This window comes from Lissotriton vulgaris, chromosome 1_2 (genome assembly GCF_964263255.1).
Source record: "Lissotriton vulgaris chromosome 1_2, aLisVul1.2, whole genome shotgun sequence".
Classification (NCBI taxonomy): Eukaryota; Metazoa; Chordata; class Amphibia; order Caudata; family Salamandridae; genus Lissotriton; species Lissotriton vulgaris.
Genome location: NC_141686.1, coordinates 70,937,750 through 70,961,376, shown reverse-complemented (window position 1 = coordinate 70,961,376; position 23,627 = coordinate 70,937,750).

Genomic DNA, 23,627 nt, shown 5'->3' with positions numbered 1-23,627 from the left:
GGCAAGATCAGTGCCGGGTACGGGGCCCGGGAGCGCCGGAAGCGGTGGGAGAAGGTGTGCCAGGCCATTTACCACCACTCTCGGGTCTGGCGCACCTACAACCAGGCCACCCACCGCTGGACGGATGTCCTGACCCGTGAGCGAGATCTGCTCGACCTCCTTGGCCTTGAGATCCCTGGGCTTGGTGAGTAGTAGTAGCTATGTCTTTACTACTATGTTTTCTCCTGCTGTGTTATTATATTGCAAATTTTTGATTTTTACCAAGAGCAATAATGCTGCTCATTACATTGTAGGTAAATTTTATTTCAAAATCTTCTGTGCATTTCAGGTACACTGCTCTCCTTCTTCTCAGTAGTGTTGCTACTATGCTTATTTGTTTTAGATTTTGTGTTCATTTCATTGGCCTGTGAAATTATGTATGAGTGTAGTTGAAAGAACTGCGTAATGCTACACACTAAGGTTCAGATTTTTAATTACCGGCGCATCCCTGCAAAGTTGCAGGGATGCGCCAGTAATTGTGCGTCACGCCACCATCACCCATGGTGCGCCGTATTTACAATGCGGCGCGCCATGGGCCCAAAACGTCACCAAAGCGTTACGCATCTGTGCCGTAAAGGCGGCGCATTGCTGGAGTTGCGTCGCAACGATGGTGCAGCTCCATCAATGCTCTGGGGTGCCCTATCTCCCCAATGCTGCGTCAAGCCGTACGTCTGCTTCAAGCAGGCGCAGGGTTTGAGTCACGCATCATTGTCCTCAAAGTGACTGATTGAAATCTTGTAGATTTCCCTCAGCCACTTTTAGGATGCGTTCCTGCGCAGGAACGCCCTCCCTTGCGCCGGAACGCCCCATATTGGCGCAGGGCTTTACAACGTGATGCATCTCCCATATGCGTCACGTTGTTAATATACGCCGCACCATTGCGCCTCTTTTGTGCTGTCGCTGCGTCACAAAAGTCACGCAACAATGGAGCAAAAGAGCCGCAAGGGCCTTCTAAATCAGCCCCTACAGACTCAAGTCCAGTCCTTCCTTTGTACACATGGCGATAAGAAGAAATAGTGGTGGTGGATTAATAGTTTGAGTATTTTATTGACTGGTTAATGTAGTAGGAAACTTTAGTGTTGTCGCTGATCTTCAATCACGATGGACTTTGGCTGTCACTTTGCGTGCTGCGGACTGCTGCCTGCCAATCCTAGACAAACCTTTTTAGTACTTTGTTTAGTGAGTTACATAGGGTAGTTTCCAATTCGACGGTCCGCAAATCAAGCAATACTAAAGTAATGACGTAGTCGACCACATGAGATTGGTCAATAATATATCCCGTGGAGTCGTTCCTTATTTGCTATTTCGCAAAAATATTTTGTTACTTTGTTAGTTCTTTTGAAATGTTTGATTTGGTTGAGAAATATCATCCATGTTTTCTGTTTTTCTTTCTTTCATGTTGTACATCAGCTTCCCCCAGGGGCAAGAGGAGGACACAGGAGGAGGAGGAGGAGGGTGCTGTTGACGATGCAGGCCAGGACCGGGCAGTCGAGGGCTCCTTTGCTGGCCCCAGTAAGTTTTAATTTTAATATAGAGTACTTATTTTTTCCTAGCGTTCCTCATTCGATTTTTTCTAAATCGTCTTTGATCTTCTTGTAGACAGGATCTAAATTCTTATCCTGCCTCGACTATGACTCCGTGTGGTATTACTAGATTATTCTTACTAGTCTGTCTGTGTAGCTAACTAAGATTGCACATTTGGCATTTCCATTGGACTCCCATTCTAGTCAGCAATAGCTCTATGCACTGAGTGCAGTCCTCTGGGATTGTCCATAATGTCTTTTCAAGTATTCTAAATGTTTATGCTTTGACCATTGCCAACAATAAAAAGGTGAATGACCACCACCAAGAAAGAATAAGATACTACTTTACTTTTGGTTTGGATAGGAGGACAATCCATTCTACTACTGTTGCAGGGACAAATCTGCACAAACAGAACTATGGACACTAAATAATACATCGCTTAGCTTATCAATTATAATAGGTGCTGTAACTGTTAGACTTTCCACATACCTCAGTGATAACAGACTTTGTAGTTGAACCCCCAATCTCCTTACTGACTAGATAGTGTGGCAGAGTCATTTAGCTCCCAAAGTCACCGATGGCAGAGGCACGGACTCATGCTTGCAAAAATTCGAAAACCTTTAGCTCATCCACTCTAGTCTGGAGGACCAAAAACCACAGAGTCTATTTAAGTTTAAAAGCTTTATTAAAAGTAAACACATTTATTAAATTCAAGTTTGTCATAAAAGTGAACGTGTAACTGAAAATGGAAAAGTGCTTAGTGCTGACGATTAATTGGACACATTTCTTGTGGTCGAGCCGAGCTCTCACCTGGTTTGAACTTGATCCTGCTCGTGTTCTTAGAAGTCAAGGTTCTGTCTGTTAGGAGAAAAAGTGGTGCGTGTTAAAAAGTAAATAGCAAACATTCATCAGTTGTGCCAAAAAGTGCAGCAAGACAACAGCCTTCCCTGGAAAAAGGGACATTTTTACTCTAGAGTACACAGTCATAAATTATTAAATTGTACACTTTTTTTCACATTTCTTTCTTCCTCCTAGACCAAATATTATATAGTAGTGAGTGGTGTATTCTAACATTATTAAATGTACTTTGTAGGTGGAACATCTGGAGACGGGGCCAGCGCGGAGGTGGTGGTGGCATTGGACGAGGAGGACAACTCTGGGGAGGAAGCGGTGCAAGTGCCGGACAAGGACATGCCTGTGAGGGTTCACACGGTGGTGGCGGGCAGAGGTAAGCTATACATTCCTTAGTCATTGAGATTGAAGACTGCAGAGTGTGCTTTCTGCACGGGTGTATTATAAAAAAAGCAGGTAGTAGCCTCCTCTAAATGTACTTCGACTTAGCTGTGAAGTTTTTGGCGAGAAGAATCCCAATCAGATCTGAGGTGAACTTGATGGATGGGATGAACGAAAAGCGAAAGAAGGGTGTAAGTAAGTGTGGAAGCACGAGAAATGTAATGATGACTGGCAAAGAAGAATGATATGTGTTTGCTTGGTCCCCGAGGTGGCTGGGAAGGTAAGAAAATGGTATGGTGCATGGCTGGGTGAATGATGAAGCAAGGATGGGTGGAAGGAGAACAGCCTGGGTGGGTGAGACAGAAACTGTATGTGTGCAATATACTTTAAATGGATGGATGCCTGGATCATTCATGGTACTATCTGACTCTTAGATAGCATATGTGTATCTAGAGAGAGTAGACGGTCACTGGATGAAGTAAGTGTTACTTTGAAGAGCATGTAACACCGCACCCGCACGTCCGTTCCAGTGTAGGAAAGGCAAGGAAAAGAAGTTGTAACGTTGTCCAAAGACTACCATGAATAGTAGCAGTAGTTTGTATTGCAACTGCAAGCACAGCATATATCCGGTTATTACGGTGGACACTCCCTACCTCCCTTAATAACTTTAGTTTAGTAGTAGTACGTCATTCATGTGTGGGGGTATCACTGTTCACTCAAAAATAAGCAAAGCACCTAAAGTCATCCCATATGTCATCAAATACATCCCACATGAAGTGATAGATAATCAGATAATTTAGCTTCTTCATTTTCCTTTTCTAATACTCATTTGCACTGTAGGGTGAAAGTTAAATTAATTAAGCAGTAGCCCTTTTAACAGAGTATTCTCAGTGCCACCCGTAATAGAAAAGTAAGAGCTTCACCACCTGCATGTACTGGACCGGTACAGTAACGCAAGTCTGTCTCACTCACCATGGTGTGCGTCTGTTTTTCTCGGGTGCAAGTTCACTGCGCTGGCATTATGCCGGCTTGCATAAGATAACGTACCAATTTTCCTAAACAAGAGAGAAGAAGAAGAATAAGAGTGGTGTACTGTCATAGTCGACTGTAATGGAAGTCCATAGTGCTCGTAGAATTTGTTCCTGAAACTCCCACTAATGTTAGAGCAAGGATGAAGAAGTCGGAGGTTACATAGATACTGTCCTCAATAGTTATGTACTGTGCTTTCAATTTGCTACTTGTACTGTGACAACTTTCTGCTCAATCATTTTGTGTTAATCTTAAGGAGCATTGGTTACAGACTATGTCTTTCTTTTTTCATGTAGTTGCTCCTTCCAAATCCAAGACACCATCAAGGAGGAAGGAGCTGGCTCGAATGGCCCGGCAACGGAGGCTGGATGCCACTGTCGCTGAATATCGGCGGCTGGTGGCCCTGGAGGAGGAGGAGACGCAGTCTGGTACAACAACAACGTCCACTGGGACAGCTGCATCCTCCTCCGTGCGGGCTGCCAGCCAGCGCAGTGCTCCAGCGGTACGGAGCCGGGCTACCAAAGCCAAACGCCACCGCCCAGCAGCAAAGAAAGCAGCTGCCCCTCACAGGATTTGCAAGGCACACCGGCGCCGCTTATCCCTCAGACTGTCCTACCTGGAGCAGGAGGTCCATAACTATAAGAACGTGGTGGAGGGCCTCCGCTTCGAACTTGCCACCCTCCGCAAGGAGCATGATGCCCTGGCTGCTAATTCCAACAGCACCCTGCCATAGTGTCCCTTGCCCCTTTTTTAGAGACTTTTGGGGGGTGGGAATTGGGAGTTGGGATTTTTGGGGACTTTTGAAGGACAATCGTTGGGGTTAGGGAGGGTCTTGCGGGAGATTCTTTTGTTAGGGCTATAAAAATATACTTTTTGAAACTTTATCTGACCATACCTGTTTTTTACTGCTTTTGAGTCTGATGGGTGGGGGTTTAACAGTAAGTTTGTTTTCCTGAATAGTCCTAGGACTTTAGTAGTACTACCGTCAATCAAATCTCTCGTCTCTCCTAATACTCCATTATACTACCTCCAACGAAACGCCTATCTTACCTGTAATTTCTGTTTGCAAGTAGGGCTAGTCCCAGGGCTGGCTCCACGGGAAACAGCAAATAAGGTTGGCAATCCTGGGCGGATAAAATTTCCTCATAGCGGTGGTACTAGTGGTGTGACACAGTGGCAGTTGCATGCCTATGAAAAAAAAGAAAATGAAATCTGGTTTGTCCTCCTGAGCAATACAACGGTACAATAGAGAATATAGCAGGTGACAGAAGTACACTAGAACAGTGCCACATTGTAGCCTAACAAATGTTAAAGTATAACTAATTCGGTTGAAGTTCTTTGACATTAGCCATGGGTCTTTGTTAAGCAGAGTAAGAATATATCCTCGGATTTCTTCACCAGCCTGTTGCTATCACCTTATCCTCCCCAGCAAGTGTGTGGATTTATTGCTGTAATTTAGTCACACATCAATCAAAACCACACAGCCCGGGGGAAGAGGGTTAGGGTTTGAAAAATGGATGGGTACGGGGGTTTTTGGGAAAGGTTTTGGGAGACAAGAAAAAATAGCACAGCATGGACAAACAATTGTGAACATAAACAAATCTTTGGGTACAAACCTATCCATCAATCTTTGAAAGTGCATGCACTACTGCATGCATGTCAGTGAAAAGTAAGTAGTACTTTCGACAACTGTGGAAGAAAGAATGCGACAGTACAGGGCGTGGGTGGAAATATTGATAACTATATTCAACATAAGGTCTCTGTAGCCAGATACCTGAGAGCCTTGCTGGTCACTATAAATCCATTCACAACAACACTCAATGGGGTTGGTCTGGAAGGTATAGTAGATAGAAAAGGAGAAATTGCTTTTTTTCTAGGTGTCCCCTCACTCACCAGGGTTGCCCCTTGGTGACATGCTTCATCATTGGGGCCATCCCAGTCCTCTACGGGCTGGGGCGTGCTGCGACTTGCGAATTACGTAGGAGCACTTACAAATGACTATGTGTGGTGCAGATGTGATAGTGGAGTGGACTAAGTGATGTGTTAAGGGATCAATTTAGAAGCAGAGAGAGATCCAAGAAATGCAGTCACAGTCAGAGAAAAAGGCAAGGGATACTGTATCTATGTTGTTGTAGTTGTCCTGTTGGAAGTGGTAAGTAAGTTGCCTGCAGAAAAAAAATCCTCTTATTAGCGGCACTCCTCCATTGCAGCCGACGCTTCGTCCATCGATGTTGGTCACCAGAAGACACCCTGTAAAAAAAGCACAGCATAGACAAACAATTGAACATAAACAATTCTTTGGGTACAAACCTATCCATCAATCTTTGAAAGTGCATGCACTACTGCATGCATGTCAGTGAAAAGTAAGTAGTACTTTCGACAACTGTGGAAGAAAGAATGCGACAGTACAGGGCGTGTGTGGAATTATTGATAACTATATTCAACATAAGGTCTCTGTAGCCAGATACCTGAGAGCCTTGCTGGTCACTATAAATCCATTCACAACAACACTCAATGGGGTTGGTCTGGAAGGTATAGTAGATAGAAAAGGAGAAATTGCTTTTTTTCTAGGTGTCCCCTCACTCACCAGGGTTGCCCCTTGGTGACATGCTTCATCATTGGGGCCATCCCAGTCCTCTACGGGCTGGGGCGTGCTGCGACTTGCGAATTACGTAGGAGCACTTACAAATGACTATGTGTGGTGCAGATGTGATAGTGGAGTGGACTAAGTGATGTGTTAAGGGATCAATTTAGAAGCAGAGAGAGATCCAAGAAATGCAGTCACAGTCAGAGAAAAAGGCAAGGGATACTGTATCTATGTTGTTGTAGTTGTCCTGTTGGAAGTGGTAAGTAAGTTGCCTGCAGAAAAAAAAATCCTCTTATTAGCGGCACTCCTCCATTGCAGCCGACGCTTCGTCCATCGATGTTGGTCACCAGAAGACACCCTGTAAAAAAAGCACAGCATAGACAAACAATTGAACATAAACAATTCTTTGGGTACAAACCTATCCATCAATCTTTGAAAGTGCATGCACTACTGCATGCATGTCAGTGAAAAGTAAGTAGTACTTTCGACAACTGTGGAAGAAAGAATGCGACAGTACAGGGCGTGTGTGGAATTATTGATAACTATATTCAACATAAGGTCTCTGTAGCCAGATACCTGAGAGCCTTGCTGGTCACTATAAATCCATTCACAACAACACTCAATGGGGTTGGTCTGGAAGGTATAGTAGATAGAAAAGGAGAAATTGCTTTTTTTCTAGGTGTCCCCTCACTCACCAGGGTTGCCCCTTGGTGACATGCTTCATCATTGGGGCCATCCCAGTCCTCTACGGGCTGGGGCGTGCTGCGACTTGCGAATTACGTAGGAGCACTTACAAATGACTAAGTGTGGTGCAGATGTGATAGTGGAGTGGACTAAGTGATGTGTTAAGGGATCAATTTAGAAGCAGAGAGAGATCCAAGAAATGCAGTCACAGTCAGAGAAAAAGGCAAGGGATACTGTATCTATGTTGTTGTAGTTGTCCTGTTGGAAGTGGTAAGTAAGTTGCCTGCAGAAAAAAAATCCTCTTATTAGCGGCACTCCTCCATTGCAGCCGACGCTTCGTCCATCGATGTTGGTCACCAGAAGACACCCTGTCCACTGCCTGCCTGATGCTGAATTGTGGCTCGCTAATGTGAAGCCTGACTCCATCCTTTTTTCCCCATTGCAGAGACTGAAACCCGGCCTGCAATTATTCAACGAAAAACAGGAAGTGATATAATATTACAACACCACTGATAAATAAATATAAGGTATGTAGGCTGTGGAGTGCAAAAAGTCACAATTTGATTTTCCTAGTAGACAGTACAATATTTTTGAAAGTGCGTACTCTGTCTGAGTCACCTTTTGAAGGATAAATAAGTAGGGGCAAATTAATGTAGCGGATCTTTCCCCTCAAGCTAGGTGTACTGTAAACTGTGTTTTAGAACAAAATTAGATCTTCCTAGCAGTGCTCCCACCCAGACCCTTACTAAAGCCAGTCGCAAAAATGTAGAAGACCCCCAATCAAATCTCAAAAAACGAGGCCTAGCAGAAAAATGGTGACAAAACTTACTTTGAAAGTAAAAGTAGGCCGAAGTACCCCCTTACTAATTACCCCTTACCCACCGTGGATTGCATTCAAACCACTTGCAAGCAACCAAGCAAAAGTATCCATAGCCAGCATCGCTCCAAGACTCGAAATCCCCCCCACTCAAACACATGCAATAGAAATACTGCTAACCCTAACGAACCCTAAGTTAAGAATAGTGGCAAAGGCTTTCTTTAACTATGCCAAATCCCCCCTTTCCCACCATGGATTTTCTTCAAATGACTTGCAACCAAAATTACACATTCTCACGAGTGCTCTAAGACCCCAGAACTCAGTTGCAAAAATCTAGAACACCCCGAAACACATGCAATCCTGCTGCTAGGGCTAACCCTAACAAACCCTAAGTTACAAAAAGTGCCAAAAGGCTTTTCCGCGAGGATTTTGTCCCAACCACTTCTACCCGGTATTAGACCTTCCCAGGAATGCCACAAGACCCGCCAACCCACCCGCCAAGAAGCATAACACCCCCAAACAGGCCAAAAGCAAAATCTCATACTTGCAATATTTCTCGGCCTTCGGTCCAAACGCGCTGCGTAGCTTGGCCATAAGTCGGGGTTGCCACCACGGATTTCCTGAAAAGCAAATGCAATCAAGATTAGAGTGTCCCAGCAGTGCTCCCAGACCACGAGACTCACCCACAAACAGACGGAACCCCCCCTAAAAGCACCTCAAAGGCAAGCAAGTCATCAAAAACACAAAAAATTTTCAGCCTGGGATTTGGTCCAAACCACTTTTATCCGGTATTAGAGCTTCCCAGCAATGGCCCCAGAGCCGTCAACCCAGGAGAAAACGAGTAGAAGACCCCCAAACAGCCAAAGAGCAAAAGTACAAAAATGGGGACTTTGTCAGTTTTTCCAAATTTCCCAAATCACTCCGCGCGCGCTCTGCAGCTAGACCCTAACTCCCCTCTGCCACCATGGATTTGCTTCAAACCTCTTGCAAAGTAAAGTATATATAGCCAGCAGTGTGCCCAGACCCCGAAACCCACCCACAAACACCAGGAAGCCCCCCAAACAGGCCCCCGAAAACGCTACATTGAGCAAAATGTCAGAAATAGCCAAAAAAAAATCGGCCTGGATTTTGTCCCAACCACTTCTACCCGGTATTAGACCTTCCCAGGAATGCCCCAAGACCCGCCAACCCACCCGCCAAGATGCATAACACCCCCAAACAGGCCAAAAGCAAAATCTCATACTTGCAATATTTCTCGGCCTTCGGTCCAAACGCGCTGCGTAGCTTGGCCATAAGTCGGGGTTGCCACCACGGATTTCCTGAAAAGCAAATGCAATCAAGATTAGAGTGTCCCAGCAGTGCTCCCAGACCACGAAATTCAACCACAAACAGACGGAACCCCCCCTAAAAGCACCTCAAAGGCAAGCAAGTCATCAAAAACACAAAAAAAATTCCGCCTGGGATTTGGTCCAAACCACTTTTATCCGGTATTAGAGCTTCCCAGCAATGGCCCCAGAGCCGTCAACTCACCTGCAAAGAGGTACAACAACACCCCCACAAGTGCTGAGTCTTTCTTCATTGGGCGTAAACCAGCCCTCTGGTTTGATGGAAATAGGAGTCTGGAGGAGGAGGATAGAGGAGCATGTTCTTCTGAGCTTGTGAACCTGAGGAATGCAGACTGCGGCAACTTCAAATCAATTAGCAAACCAGTGAAGACAGTTCTGCTGATGGGCTTGTTTTTGTGATTATCTGATTAAAGTTTGAAATATATTAACTGTGCACAACAAAGAAAGACAGACACACAGGAATAAAAGTGAATAAGGACGAAAAAGAAAGTTATTGATTTGTTGTCTCATTTTCAGGGCTCGGTATCACGGTCCAGGAATGAGAATAAGGCTTCGTCATCATACTCTGCGAATTCAGGCAGGGTGAGCTCAGTGTCACCTGACAGAGTAGAAATTCCCTCATCTATGTTGCTGGCCACCTCCTCTTCATCCGGCACGCTTTCTCGTACTCTGAAATCTGGTGGTATGAGGTGCTGATTCATCTTGATCATTGTTAACCTCTCCACATTTTTGGGCGAGAGGCGGCTCCGTTTGGGAGTTACAATGCCACCAGCAGCACTGAAAACCCGTTCAGAAGACACGCTTGCGAGTGGGCAAGACAAGTAGTTTAAAGCCAGGTTGGTGAGCTGTGGCCACAATTCTTTTTTCCCATGCCAATACGCCAATGGGTCAGAATTAACATAGACCTCTGTTGAGTCATTCAGATAGTCCTTCACCATCGACTCAAGGTCCTCATCCAAGGTTCCTCCACTTTGCTTAGCTCTTGCTGTGCCTCTGACCTTTTGAGAACCAAACCCACGCAGAGCTAGCCAATCCTCTTCAGCCTCCAATGTTTCTGTTGTGTCTCGTGCAGATGATCCGGTTGCCGGTGTCTTTAACGGCTGAGAGGTCACTTGTGCCACAGCCACAGGTGCAGAAGTGGATTGTTTTGACTGGGGATGGCCTGCTGATGTACTGTCATTTCCTTCAATTTCCAGCCGTTCTCTTTCAAACCTCTTGGCTGACAAGGCTAGCCAATGTTTGTACTTTGGAACATGTTCATCATCAAAAGGAAAGAATGCTTGGCCTGCCAGCGCCTTTTTGTAGCGTGGATCCAGAATAGTAGCACAAATGTAATGCTCTTCTGAGTGGATCTTTTTAAGACGTTCATCACCTTGTAGGAGCTCTAATAATTTCTCAGCCAGAAGAAAAGAGTCTTGGTTTTTTACATCTTTTTCAAACACAGAACACACCTCCTTCAGTTGGTCTTCCAGCATGTACAACAATGGGATAGCTTTTCCCAAATTACAGTCCTCCTTGCTGACTGCACGCGTGAAGAACTCAAAAGGACGAAGCATGCGTGTCAGGCTTTGAACTATGTTCCATTGCGCCGCACCCATCCTCAGCTCCTCTGTACCCTCTGTAAGGAAATATTGATCGAGTTCCGTATACTGCTTATACAGACGCTCAAGCATGTAGAAGGTTGAGTTCCAACGTGTTACCACCTCCTGGATGAGTGCTTTCACTGGCATTTTACGTTGATATAGCAGGCTCCTCAGCTGCTTCCGGGCCTTAAAAGAATGGCTGAAATGCTTGCACATTTTTCGGCAGGTGTCCAATACGCTGTACGCTGCACTGCCTTTATTACACAAGAATTTTTGGACAACCAGGTTTATACAGTGCGCCAAACACGGCACTCTGAAATAGTTACCGTCCCTCATGGCCTTAACTATATTGGCGCCATTGTCCGTGGAAACATAACCAACCTGGCGTTTTAGTGGGGACAGCCAGTTAAGGACCTTTGTGTTAAAGACATCCAAAATGTTTTCTGCTGTGTGACGTTTCTCCAAACCAAACATGGCTAGTGTTGCATGTTTCCGAGCAGCTTTAAAAACAATGTCCGCGTCAACACCTGCATTTAGCTTTGCTTTAGCCCCTGAAAAAGAGACCCAGTGTGCAGTGATGCACATGTAATCAGCGCCTGCGCCACGGGTCCACATGTCTGTTGTCAGATGTATAGTGTGAACAGCACTCTTCTGCAAAGCTGCCCCAATCACCTTCAGAACATCTTCATGTAGTGCTGGAACCGCAACTCGGGCAAAATAGAACCGGCTAGGAACCTTCCATTTAGGGCAGAGCGCTGCCACTAATTCTAGAAAACCAACCCCTTCTACAAAATAAAAAGGGAGAAGGTCCAGAGCTAGCATTTTAGCCAGCTTAGTGTTATACAGACGCGTCAGTGGGTGGTTGCGTTCATATTGCGCTTCTGTAAACAACATCTTTTTAATGTTGCCCTGGACCAAGGATTTACGGGATGATGATGATGATATCTTCGACCCAGTTACGCTCGCTGATGAACTTTTCCGCATTGATGTCTCACTCTCTCCCACACTCTTAGTGTGCCTCACATGGGGTGTGCTGCTGACAGGGGTACTGGGTGTAAGTGAAGTGTTTGAATCGTCTTCTTCCTCCTCGTCATCATCAGATGAAAAATCAACGTTTTCATTACGTGCAATTCCGGCTTCCTTGACCGCCTCTAGGTGCGGAAACCATTGGACAGGGTGCGCTCTCCTAAGATGACCTCTCTGGCCTCCGGTACCATAGTTAGAACCAAGCTTACCACGACTAACTCGAAGCTTACAAATGCTACAAATGGCTACGTTTTCCATTTTTGGGAAAACACTAAAGAAGTCCCAAACTGGAGACTTGAAATGTCTTTGGGGGCCGGAGGAGGCGGCGATACTGGTGGTGGTGGTCCTGCTGCTAATGCCAGATGAAGTGGAGGATGTGGATTGCCGAACTTCAGTACGTTTTGCACTTTCACCACCACGAATTGAGGTCGAGGTGGGTACCTTCTTGCGAGGAAGAAATATGGAAGCGGTAGGTGTTGGTGTACTAGTTAACTCCAAATCTAATGATTGTTGTGTTTCCATTTCCATTGCCTCCTCGTCGACATCATCATCACGCTCAGCAGCTTCTCGGGATAGGGTCAAAATGTCTCTTTGCTGCATGCCCGCTGGGGCTGCAGTGACCTTTATGATGACTGGCTCGTCGTCATCGTGAGAGGCTTCACCAGCAGCAGTATGCGTCACTTCTTGTTGTGCCTCATCATCACACTCCATAGCTATGAGTTTTTCGACGACCTTCCTTTTACGCTTAGGTATCTTTGTCAGATCATGGTGTGCCTCACTCTCAGGCTGCCGTGGTGGTACCCATTCGTCATCCAGATCATCAGAAGGCGGTGGGCTTGAAGAAGATGTAGACACCAACCTTGATCTTTTCCTTGCTAGGGATGTGGAAGACAATGAATAATCATCAGGAGGAGTGGCTTCCAATGATACCTCGGCTTGATTGTCGATTTCCTGATGTGCCCCTACTTCGGGAGGGACAACTATTGTGGGAACTTGTTGTGACCCTCCATGCACCTCTACTTGCGCATCTCCTTGCGCTGCCTCTCCTTCCACATGTACTTGGGCTTGTACTACTTGCACATGTTGTTGTTGCGGCTGTGGTTGTTCAACACTTGTCAGATGAGTTACAACAACCTGTGTTGATTCAGGGACATTGCTGCTACTTTCTTGCGATGAGCCAACATCACTGGTTGATGGTGATTGGAGAAGTACACTGACTGCCTCTGAAGCACTCAAGGGCTTTGACTTAAGTTGGCGTGGTGGTGGAGGCACTGAACCCAATGGAGCGGGGTGCTGCTCCCAGCTTGGTCCCCAGCAGATCCTGCTGCTGCAGGCGTACTTTTTTTTTTGCTCCCAAAAAACGTGGCGGTTGGCACACCAGCCTCCTTGGTAACTTGCTTCTTCTGCTCCTTACTAGCAACTTTCTTGCTAGAGGAGCTACGGAGAACTTTTTTTGGGGCCATCTTCTTCGGAGCAGGTCAGACAGCAGGCCGCAGTTGCACGAATTGTAGAGTTGTCTGAGGCCAGACGTGACGTCGCGTGACGTTATGCTGCACACACACACCGCTGCAGGACTTCTTCCTGGCACTGGTGGTTCTCTTGAGTCTTGTGCACCTAAAAACAATGGAAGACAGAGGAACATCAGTTCAGTTATACACCACAAAAAAATCGGAAAAAAAACAGAAAAATCAGCACAATCCCATTCCATCCATGCCCTCCATGATGTTTAAGTTCAAGACACCCCACCGAAAGACTAGGCCCATGCTAGACTCAAATACCCCTGGTGAAAAGGCCACAAGTACAGCCCCAAAAAACGAAAATCACTGAAAAATCAGCACAATCCCAATCCATCCATGCCCTCCATGATGTTTAAATTCAAGACAACCCACAGAAAGACTAGGCCCATGTTAGACTCAAATACCCCTGGTGAAAAGGCCACAAGTACAGCCCCAAAAAACGAAAATCACTGAAAAATCAGCACAATCCCAATCCATCCATGCCCTCCATGATGTTTAAATTCAAGACAACCCACAGAAAGACTAGGCCCATGCTAGACTCAAATACCCCTGGTGAAAAGGCCACAAGTACAGCCCCAAAAAACGAAAATCACTGAAAAATCAGCACAATCCCAATCCATCCATGCCCTCCATGATGTTTAAATTCAAGACAACCCACAGAAAGACTAGGCCCATGCTAGACTCAAATACCCCTGGTGAAAAGGCCACAAGTACAGCCCCAAAAAACGAAAATCACTGAAAAATCAGCACAATCCCAATCCATCCATGCCCTCCATGATGTTTAAATTCAAGACAACCCACAGAAAGACTAGGCCCATGCTAGACTCAAATACCCCTGGTGAAAAGGCCACAAGTACAGCCCCAAAAAACGAAAATCACTGAAAAATCAGCACAATCCCAATCCATCCATGCCCTCCATGATGTTTAAATTCAAGACAACCCACAGAAAGACTAGGCCCATGCAAGACTCACTACCCCTGGGCATAAAGGTTGAAAAGTAGGCAAAATGGTTGCAGGCCTAACAACAATGCCTGCATTCAAAATGGCCACTTGCCTCCCAGCACATGGCCAGTGCCTGTAGCAGCACTCAAAATGGCCCCCAGCCACATGGCCTGTCCCTCCCCATGAACACCCCCAAAAATCGAAAAACACTGCAAAATCAGCACAATCCCATTCCATCCATGCCCTCCATGATGTTTAAGTTCAAGACAGTCCACAGAAAGACTAGGCCCATGCTAGACTCAAATACCCCTGTTGAAAAGGCCACAAGTACAGCCCCAAAAAACGAAAATAACTGAAAAATCAGCACAATCCCAATCCATCCATGCCCTCCATGATGTTTAAATTCAAGACAGCCCACAGAAAGACTAGGCCCATGCAAGACTCACTACCCCTGGGCATAAAGGTTGAAAAGTAGGCAAAATGGTTGCAGGCCTAACAACAAAGCCTGCATTCAAAATGGCCACTTGCCTCCCAGCACATGGCCAGTGCCTGTAGCAGCACTCAAAATGGCCACCAGCCACATGGCCTGTCCCTCCCCATGAACACCCCCAAAAATCGAAAAACACTGCAAAATCAGCACAATCCCATTCCATCCATGCCCTCCATGATGTTTAAGTTCAAGACAGCCCACAGAAAGACTAGGCCCATGCTAGACTCAAATACCCCTGGTGAAAAGGCCACAAGTACAGCCCCAAAAAACTAAAATCACTGAAAAATCAGCACAATCCCATTCCATCCATGCCCTCCATGATGTTTAAGTTCAAGACAGCCCACAGAAAGACTAGGCCCATGCTAGACTCAAATACCCCTGGTGAAAAGGCCACAAGTACAGCCCCAAAAAACGAAAATCACTGAAAAATCAGCACAATCCCAATCCATCCATGCCCTCCATGATGTTTAAATTCAAGACAACCCACAGAAAGACTAGGCCCATGCAAGACTCACTACCCCTGGGCATAAAGGTTGAAAAGTAGGCAAAATGGTTGCAGGTCTAACAACAAAGCCTGCATTCAAAATGGCCACTTGCCTCCCAGCACATGGCCAGTGCCTGTAGCAGCACTCAAAATGGGCCCCAGCCACATGGCCTGTCCCTCCCCATGAACACCCCCAAAAATCGAAAAACACTGCAAAATCAGCACAATCCCATTCCATCCATGCCCTCCATGATGTTTAAGTTCAAGACAGCCCACAGAAAGACTAGGCCCTTGCTAGACTCAAATACCCCTGGTGAAAAGGCCACAAGTACAGCCCCAAAAAACGAAAATCACAGAAAAATCAGCACAATCCCAATCCATCCATGCCCTCCATGATGTTTAAATTCAAGACAACCCACAGAAAGACTAGGCCCATGCAAGACTCACTACCCCTGGGCATAAAGGTTGAAAAGTAGGCAAAATGGTTGCAGGCCTAACAACAAAGCCTGCATTCAAAATGGCCACTTGCCTCCCAGCACATGGCCAGTGCCTGTAGCAGCACTCAAAATGGCCACCAGCCACATGGCCTGTCCCTCCCCATGAACACCCCCTAAAATCGAAAAACACTGCAAAATCAGCACAATCCCATTCCATCCATGCCCTCCATGATGTTTAAGTTCAAGACAGCCCACAGAAAGACTAGGCCCATGCTAGACTCAAATACCCCTGGTGAAAAGGCTACAAGTACAGCCCCAAAAAACGAAAATTACTGAAAAATCAGCACAATCCCATTCCATCCATGCCCTCCATGATGTTTAAGTTCAAGACAGCCCACAGAAAGACTAGGCCCATGCTAGACTCAAATACCCCTGGTGAAAAGGCCACAAGTACAGCCCCAAAAAACGAAAATCACTGAAAAATCAGCACAATCCCATTCCATCCATGCCCTCCATGATGTTTAAGTTCAAGACAACCCACAGAAAGACTCAGTCCACCCACCACTGAGTACCCCTGGGCAAAAGGCACCAAAACAGGCCAAAAATCGAAAATTCCAAAATTTTAGTTGCAGCAACTGTAATGCCCCAAACAAACTTACTTGTAAAATTTCTAATCCAACAGTGATCCAAAGAAAGTCAAAAAGGCCTCAAATCCAAATATCCAGCAGCATCCACAAAAAGTAATCCTTCTAGCTCCAGATCCAAATGAAAAGTGACCAGGAGATGGACAAAGCACTGGGAGGAGCCTGCTGGACAGGAACAGGAAGTTGAAGACTGTGGGGCACTTCCTTCCTCCCACCCGCCTCCCCCCCTCCCCAAAATGGACTCCTCGCTAAAAAAGTGCAGGCAAATGTCAACCTAAGGAGTTATTCAGATAAAAATCATCATTTCAAGAAGGTTTATGCTGCTTGCTGGTGGATTTCTTGAGCAGAATTGCAAATTTTATATTTTCGCTTGTGCAAGATTGTTGCTGCTCGCCGCATCTCAAATCTCGCAATTGCGAAGTACCGCGAGACGTGATCTCGCCGTACTCGCGTTGACAAACTCTCGCTGTGCAAGTTGGCAAGCCGCGATGACGTAATCGCGCTCGCCAAATTCCCGCGGGATCACACAGCAAGATCCGAAATGGCGCAGCACTCGCAAAATATAGAGAAAAACAACTCGGCAAACGATGATAAACGCCGCGCGCCGCAAAAATTGTATCACCAACGACGCGAGCCGAAAAAAAAATCCGCTGCGTGCGAATTTGCGGATTTTGCGGGAAATTCGCAAATCTCGCGGATTGCGAATTTCCCAAAAATCCGCAAAATCCGCGAGCGTAACGGATTTTCCGCCCATGCTTACAGTCTATTTCAAACATAATTTGGATCTGAGCCGCAAACCTTCTCATGGCCTATACACACCGGAAGCACAGGAACAACATGGGTGGTCCCACTTCTAAAGTCGGGCACTTTTATAGTAAAAATACTACAGCTGCCATCACTGTTTCTGGGGAGTGAATTTGTGGGATGTACATGTCGGCTATCATTCCTGGCTGTTTACGTTTTTACAGACCATTTAGTGGTCGCATTGCATGTGAATTTCTACCTACTGTGGGCCCCTCGTTTAAAATATGCTATAAAATGTAAAATTAATGGCTTGAATCGAGCATTTTCTGTGAGCTATTACCGTTATAAAATAATTTTAAGTCTGACAAATAACATGGTTACTACCAGTCATTATGGTGGAGAAGCGTGGCTCAGTGGTTAGAGGCGGCAGACCCGGAAGCTGAGATCGGCCGTGGACTAGGGTTCGATTCCCCGCCTTGGCGGGTCTCGGGCTCAAAAATTCCACGGAGTCGACAATTCTCGCTCCAGTGCCTACTCGACACACGGGGTCACACTCTGCGACTCTGGGCAATAGCTTGCTTAATCTCCACTACGGCCCCTCGCGGCGGGATGCCTGGCTTTCACCTTGTGGATACCCGGCCGGGGTATCTCACAGGGGAATACCAAGACGGGTTCCCTAAGCAAGCGCCTTGAGACCCCTGGGTTAAAGTGCGCTATATAAATCGAAACACATTTACATTTACATTTACATTATCCAATTACCGCATCTGCTACAGGTGTGTTTCCAGCATCCTTTACCGTTAATATTACCGAATACCGATAATTACCGCAAGGGGTTCGTTAGTGGTAAATATTGACAGGGCAGAAAGGCTACATAACATTATAAATTGGACTTTTTAACTGCTCCGCCAGGTTTTGAATCGGGGCCAGCCCAGGTGTCAGTCCCTCCAAACATCTGCTCTAAACTATGGTTCAGCCGCCCACCCCAATCTACCTCTGTGAGTGAGGCTCGCGCCCTGTTCCACGTCATCTCAGCGCAAGGCGCTCAAGCTCCGAGTCCCGGCAATCCGACTGTGCGCACCACTTCTGCCGGCTGATTTTGGCCAAAATTGGAGGCAACTTGGACTATTCTGGTGCTTCGGCCCCATCTTTTGAACCTATGCCAAGTTGTAATTGGCTAGGGGCAGCAGATTTTCAGTACAACTGACATCTGATCAAACATCAAATCAAAGCAGTCGATGCTGGCCAAGATTTTCTAAACAGTTATTACGTTTTTCTTCCCTTAAGCTGCCCTGGTTTTTCCCCTCTGCTCTGTTTATGTTTCTTTGGGCCAGTACACTTTCACGCAATATATCCCAGTACATTCAGGGCTCTTCTAGGGGTGAAATGTAATTGCCTCCCTCGCTCGAGGCCTAGGCGGCCTAGGCTAGCTTTGTAACTTTCACTAATCCATCCGATCCAACGCATCGGAATCAATCATCGGATAATCCATCAGACATCATGATCAGACATCTCCTCTCTCATGACCTCCTGTACACAGTGACAGTCACACACTCAGTCACCGCTGACTGTGTTGAAAAAACATACGTGGGTGGTGACATCGACTATGAGGAGCTTCTGTCTTCAACTGGTCTGGAAGGATTAATTTATTCTGACTGGTGTCTCTGTCACTCGACCGACGCAGACTCGACTGATTCAGTGCACACAAGTCAGCACCGTCCATAGGCACGAGTCACGACGAGCCACGAGGTCTACAGTCCTTCGTGACTCTGACTCATCGTTGTTGTTGTTGTGGCAGCAATAGTGCGCCACGCGCGGTGACGTGCCGACAGCATAGGGAAATGGCCAATCACCTCTACATGGTTTGATATAGCCATATGTGATTGGCCATACAGTGCGGCCCTGAGCAGAGCAGCCAACACCCACACGCGGCACTATCCTGCTGCAGCAGTGTCTACTCAGCCAATCCTGGCGCAGCATTAACAGCGCAACTGCGCCAGGATTGGCTACGAGCAGGAATGCTAACTGCCCATAATGAGACCGGGGCCCCGGGTCCCTGCCGGTGTCTGAGTGCTATGGGGGGGCTACTAGGTGTACGCATGCGCGGGCCAGTCTCAATAATGACTACTCCTGGATTTGACATGCGCACACACCGCTGCTGCTCTGCTATTTCTGCTCTGGCGGTGCGCTGTCACTCACTCTCTGATGCAGCCCCACCCCCCACGGCCCACTTCCTTATGCGATGCCCGATTCGGGGCCGGTAGCGCGCAGTATGGGTGACTGAGTCAGTGCGCTCAGATTTATTTTTAAAAATCCTTTTCTTAATGCATGTTGGCAGTGACGGTCTTCCATGGCTAGTGGGGCAACGCCCCAACACCCCCAATGGACGCACCGCCACTGCGCATAATCTACAGTGGTTTGAAGTGTCTGTGCGTTTCAATGGTGGGAGATGACACTTTGCGGGTAGAATTCCCAACCTCAAAATCAAGAACGTTTCTTTTGTGGTTCTCGAGAAACCTGTTCCTAGATATGGTTGGGGCTTTGCCGTCACGTAGCTCTGAATTAGAAACCAGCCGTGGGCCCTCCTGCTAAGGGCAGCTTTGTCTTCTGCGAGGGTTACATTCTTTACTGATTTGTTTACCAGGGCCTTGAAACCTTTTAGAAATGTGCTAGTTTCCCATAGATCCTGTAGAGCAAGCAGCCTGATTGCTGATTGAAGGTAACTCATGGCTGGGCTGTTGTTTTTTCTTGTGATTTCCTTCCACAAGTATGAGTTCAATGTGCCTGGCTCGGCTCCCTTTATTTTGAACCAGCATTTGGCGTAAGCACCCTTCCGTGAAATTTGCTGCTTTTGAAGCCCAAACTCTATCCTTATTTGAGCTGACGAAGTGAACTGCGGGAGATTGAATATTATTCTTATTGCCTTGGCGACAGCATTGTCCAAGGTAACCTCGTCTCTTACTCTCATTGGTTCACTACCGTAAGTGATCGAAGGTAAGAGTCTCGCTCGAAGCACTTCTAGTAGTGGAAGAAGACTAGGGCCAGTTATTTTTTGCTTGATATTTTTTAATGCAACTGCCAATGCAGTCCCTCTACTTTTGATGGTAGCTTTCCGTTTGATGAACGAGCCATTTCTATCAAATATTACTCCCAAATACTTGTATTCCTCGGCCGTCTCCAACAACCTGCCCCCCATTGTCCATCGGGGATGGCGATTGCTGTTCCGTGGATTCAATACCATCACTTTGGATTTTTCAAGGTTTATACTCAGCCCGTTCTTGCCAGCAAAGTTACTTGTGGTGTTTATCAAATGCTGCAAGCCGACTGGAGTGCGGCTGATAAGTAGCAGGTAATCTGCAAATAGGAGGTTCGAAAGGGTTAAGCCCCCAGATTCGGGGCATGATGATTACATTTATCCAGCTCGGTGGTGAGGTCTGACATGAAGAGGTTGAACAGGGTTGGGGCCAGGACGCAGCCCTGCTTCAACCCTTTGGTAGTTGGTATTCTCTTAGACAAGCTATTTCCTGCTCCCACTTTAATTTGCACCCATGTTTCAGATTGAAGCAAAATTAGCTGAATCAGGAGGTTTGTGGATATTCCCCACCTTGCAAGTTTAGCCCAAAGTATCCTCCTGTCAACCCTGTCGAAAGCGACTTTATAGTCAATAAAGCAGACAAATAGTGGTTTGTTGATATTTTTAGTAGCGTCTATCAAAAGAGAGAGAGCAAGAATATTTGTTGCTGTCCCCATGCTATTCTGAAAGCCGGTTTGGTTGATGGGAATTAGGGCTTTTTCCTGTGCCCGGAAAGTAAGTTCATTCAGTAGGAGGCCTGCGTAGAGTTTGGCTTCAATGTCTATTAGTACAATGAGCCTGTAGTTTTTTGGCTCAGTCATGCTGCCTTTTTTATGGATCGGTGAGATAATTGACCCCTTCCAGGAATCGGGAATTCTTACGAGTTCCATGATGTTGTCATAGCAGGGTAATAACGCTTCGGCCCAGTAATTCGTATCCTGCTTATATTTGATTGACGGTAGGCCGTTGGGCCCACGGGCTCCGTCTTTCCGACTGTTCAAGATTCTATCCGCAAGCTGTTTGGTTGAAAAGAAGGGGGCGAGTTCCGTTCCTTTGGGTCTGGGGAGCTGCTGGTCTCTTTGATACACCGATGTATCTTGTATGCTTTCGCCAACTTCCGTATTAAAGTGGCACTGTAGGTACTTTACCCAAGTGTCCTCCGTTATATGTGAGTTTATTCCCGGAACTGATGGATTCTCTAAGCTCCTGACAATCTGAAAAAACCTGGTGCTGTTGCTGTTGGTGGTTTATACGCATTTTCTCCAGGGCATAAATCAAGTTAACATATAGATTTTTATCTAATTTCTTTTTTTTTAAACCTTTTTTTATTGCAACTCCAGTTTATACATGTACACAAAAAATGACAATAAATACAGTGCAATATATAAATATATAAATACAAACATAATTGCTAGAAAAAAGGACCGATTATACAAAAAGAGAGAACTTTCATATAAAATCATGGCTGTCCAAGTTAATATATGTATAGCTTTCTCACTGTCTTCTTACATTAGTTGTCCAGGCCGCAATTGGTGCCCAAATCCTATTGCCACAAATCTAGATCTTATCCCTCTAGTGGCAAAGATGGCTTTCTCTTGATTGTACACTCCCAGAAACCTGGCTAGACACATCTGAAAGCTAGGGGGGTGAGCATCCTTCCACTGTGCTGCCAATAATATTCTGTAAACAGCTGTCCCTATAAAAAGACATGATTCCTCCTCAGGGCTTAGCCCCAGGGTACTGTCGTAGCCAAGAATAAAGAGTGTAGTTGATTCCACCACCCTGTGCCCAAATACCTCCTCCCAAAATCCTGACAACATGCTTTTAAGTGATGTTAAAGTAGGGCAATCCGAAAACATGTGTGGCAGAGTAGCTGGCCCTGGCCCGCATCTAGGGCAAGAATCGTCAATTCTCTTTCCCCATGCAAACATCTTAGCAGGGGTGAAGTAAAAGTTAAAAATAGTCTTGTAAATCGGTGCTTTCAGTTTAGAGGATAAAAGCAGTTGAGACGTTAAAGATAGACTCATGTCAATATCGATATTAGGATTAGCCATGTTTTTTTGGCCCAAGGGGATTCTATATGATATAGATCGTCTGGGAGCTTCTCAAGAAGTACAGCATATATTGTCCCAGTCCGAGTTGAGTTTTTGAGTATGATATCTAAGAATGGAACCTTTTCCAATGGGATCAACGGGGTCTTAGAACCTAGGATGGCATTAAGCTGAATGAATTTAAAATAATCATTGCTAGGGATTCCGAAGTTTCTCTGTAGGTTCAGGAATCTGTTACTTCTTTCGGCCCCTAGGAAGTCCCATATTGTTCTTACCTCCGCCCTTTACCATTTTTTTGTAATAGCATCATTGACTTGCAGGGGTAGCACAGAGGATTGCGAAAGACAGGTATATCTATCGACTTTCGGGATTGCCATACATTTAGCTGCCTGCCTCCAGACTTTCCAGGCATTGATGATAACCTTGAATCTTACTTTTTGTATAGTAACTTGATTTTATTTGTCTTAACAGGAGCCCTTGAGCCTTATTTCCCAATGATAATTCATAAATAGAAGGTATTACTGTATCCTGTCTATTTTCGTTCCCTATGCAACTGTCAAAGAGAGGTACCATCTGATGAAGCAGGGCAGCCCAGTGATATAACCTTATATTTGAGACGGCTAGCTCCCCCTATCTTGTGGCAGCGACAGCTACTTCAGCGACCTCCTAATCTTCCCATACTGCCAGATAAAGTTGGACATTTGTGACTCAAGCGTTTTCATGATTTTATCCTCCAAAATTAGGGGGATAGCCAGGAATAGGTACAATATCTTGGGAAGTATGTTCATCTTTAGAAAATTACCTCTGCCAATAATTGACAGATGTAAACTATTAACTCTTGCAAGGTCTTTCCTAATGTTCTTAATTAACGGTTCATAGTTCAAATTAATAATAGTTTCGATCTTTGAGCTGAGACATACTCCCAGGTAGGTGGTGTTTTCTATTTTCCTGGGATCAACATAATTGATATTTTCGGTACATAAGATAACCGTCTTATCTTTACTAAAGGGAGTATCCGGAATATTGGCCAAATTGCTGGGTAATTGTTTCTATTTCTAAAATAATCTCAGTGGGATCAGGTGTTAAGACTGCCACGTCATCGGCATAGGCTAATATTTTGGTCTCATATATTCCTAGAGTAATTGGTTTTATTTTCTGGGTTTGTAGCAATCTGATAATCAAGGGATTGATATATAATGCAAACAATGTCTAGTTCCTCTCAATATATTAATAGGTCAAGATTCTATGCCCATTAGCTGAAGCTTAGCTTTTGGTTGTTGGTATATGGCTTTGATAGAATTAATACGCCCGGGGCCAAAGTTGTTCATTTCTAAGACTCCCCAGAGGAACCCCCAGACACCCGATCAAAAGCTTTCT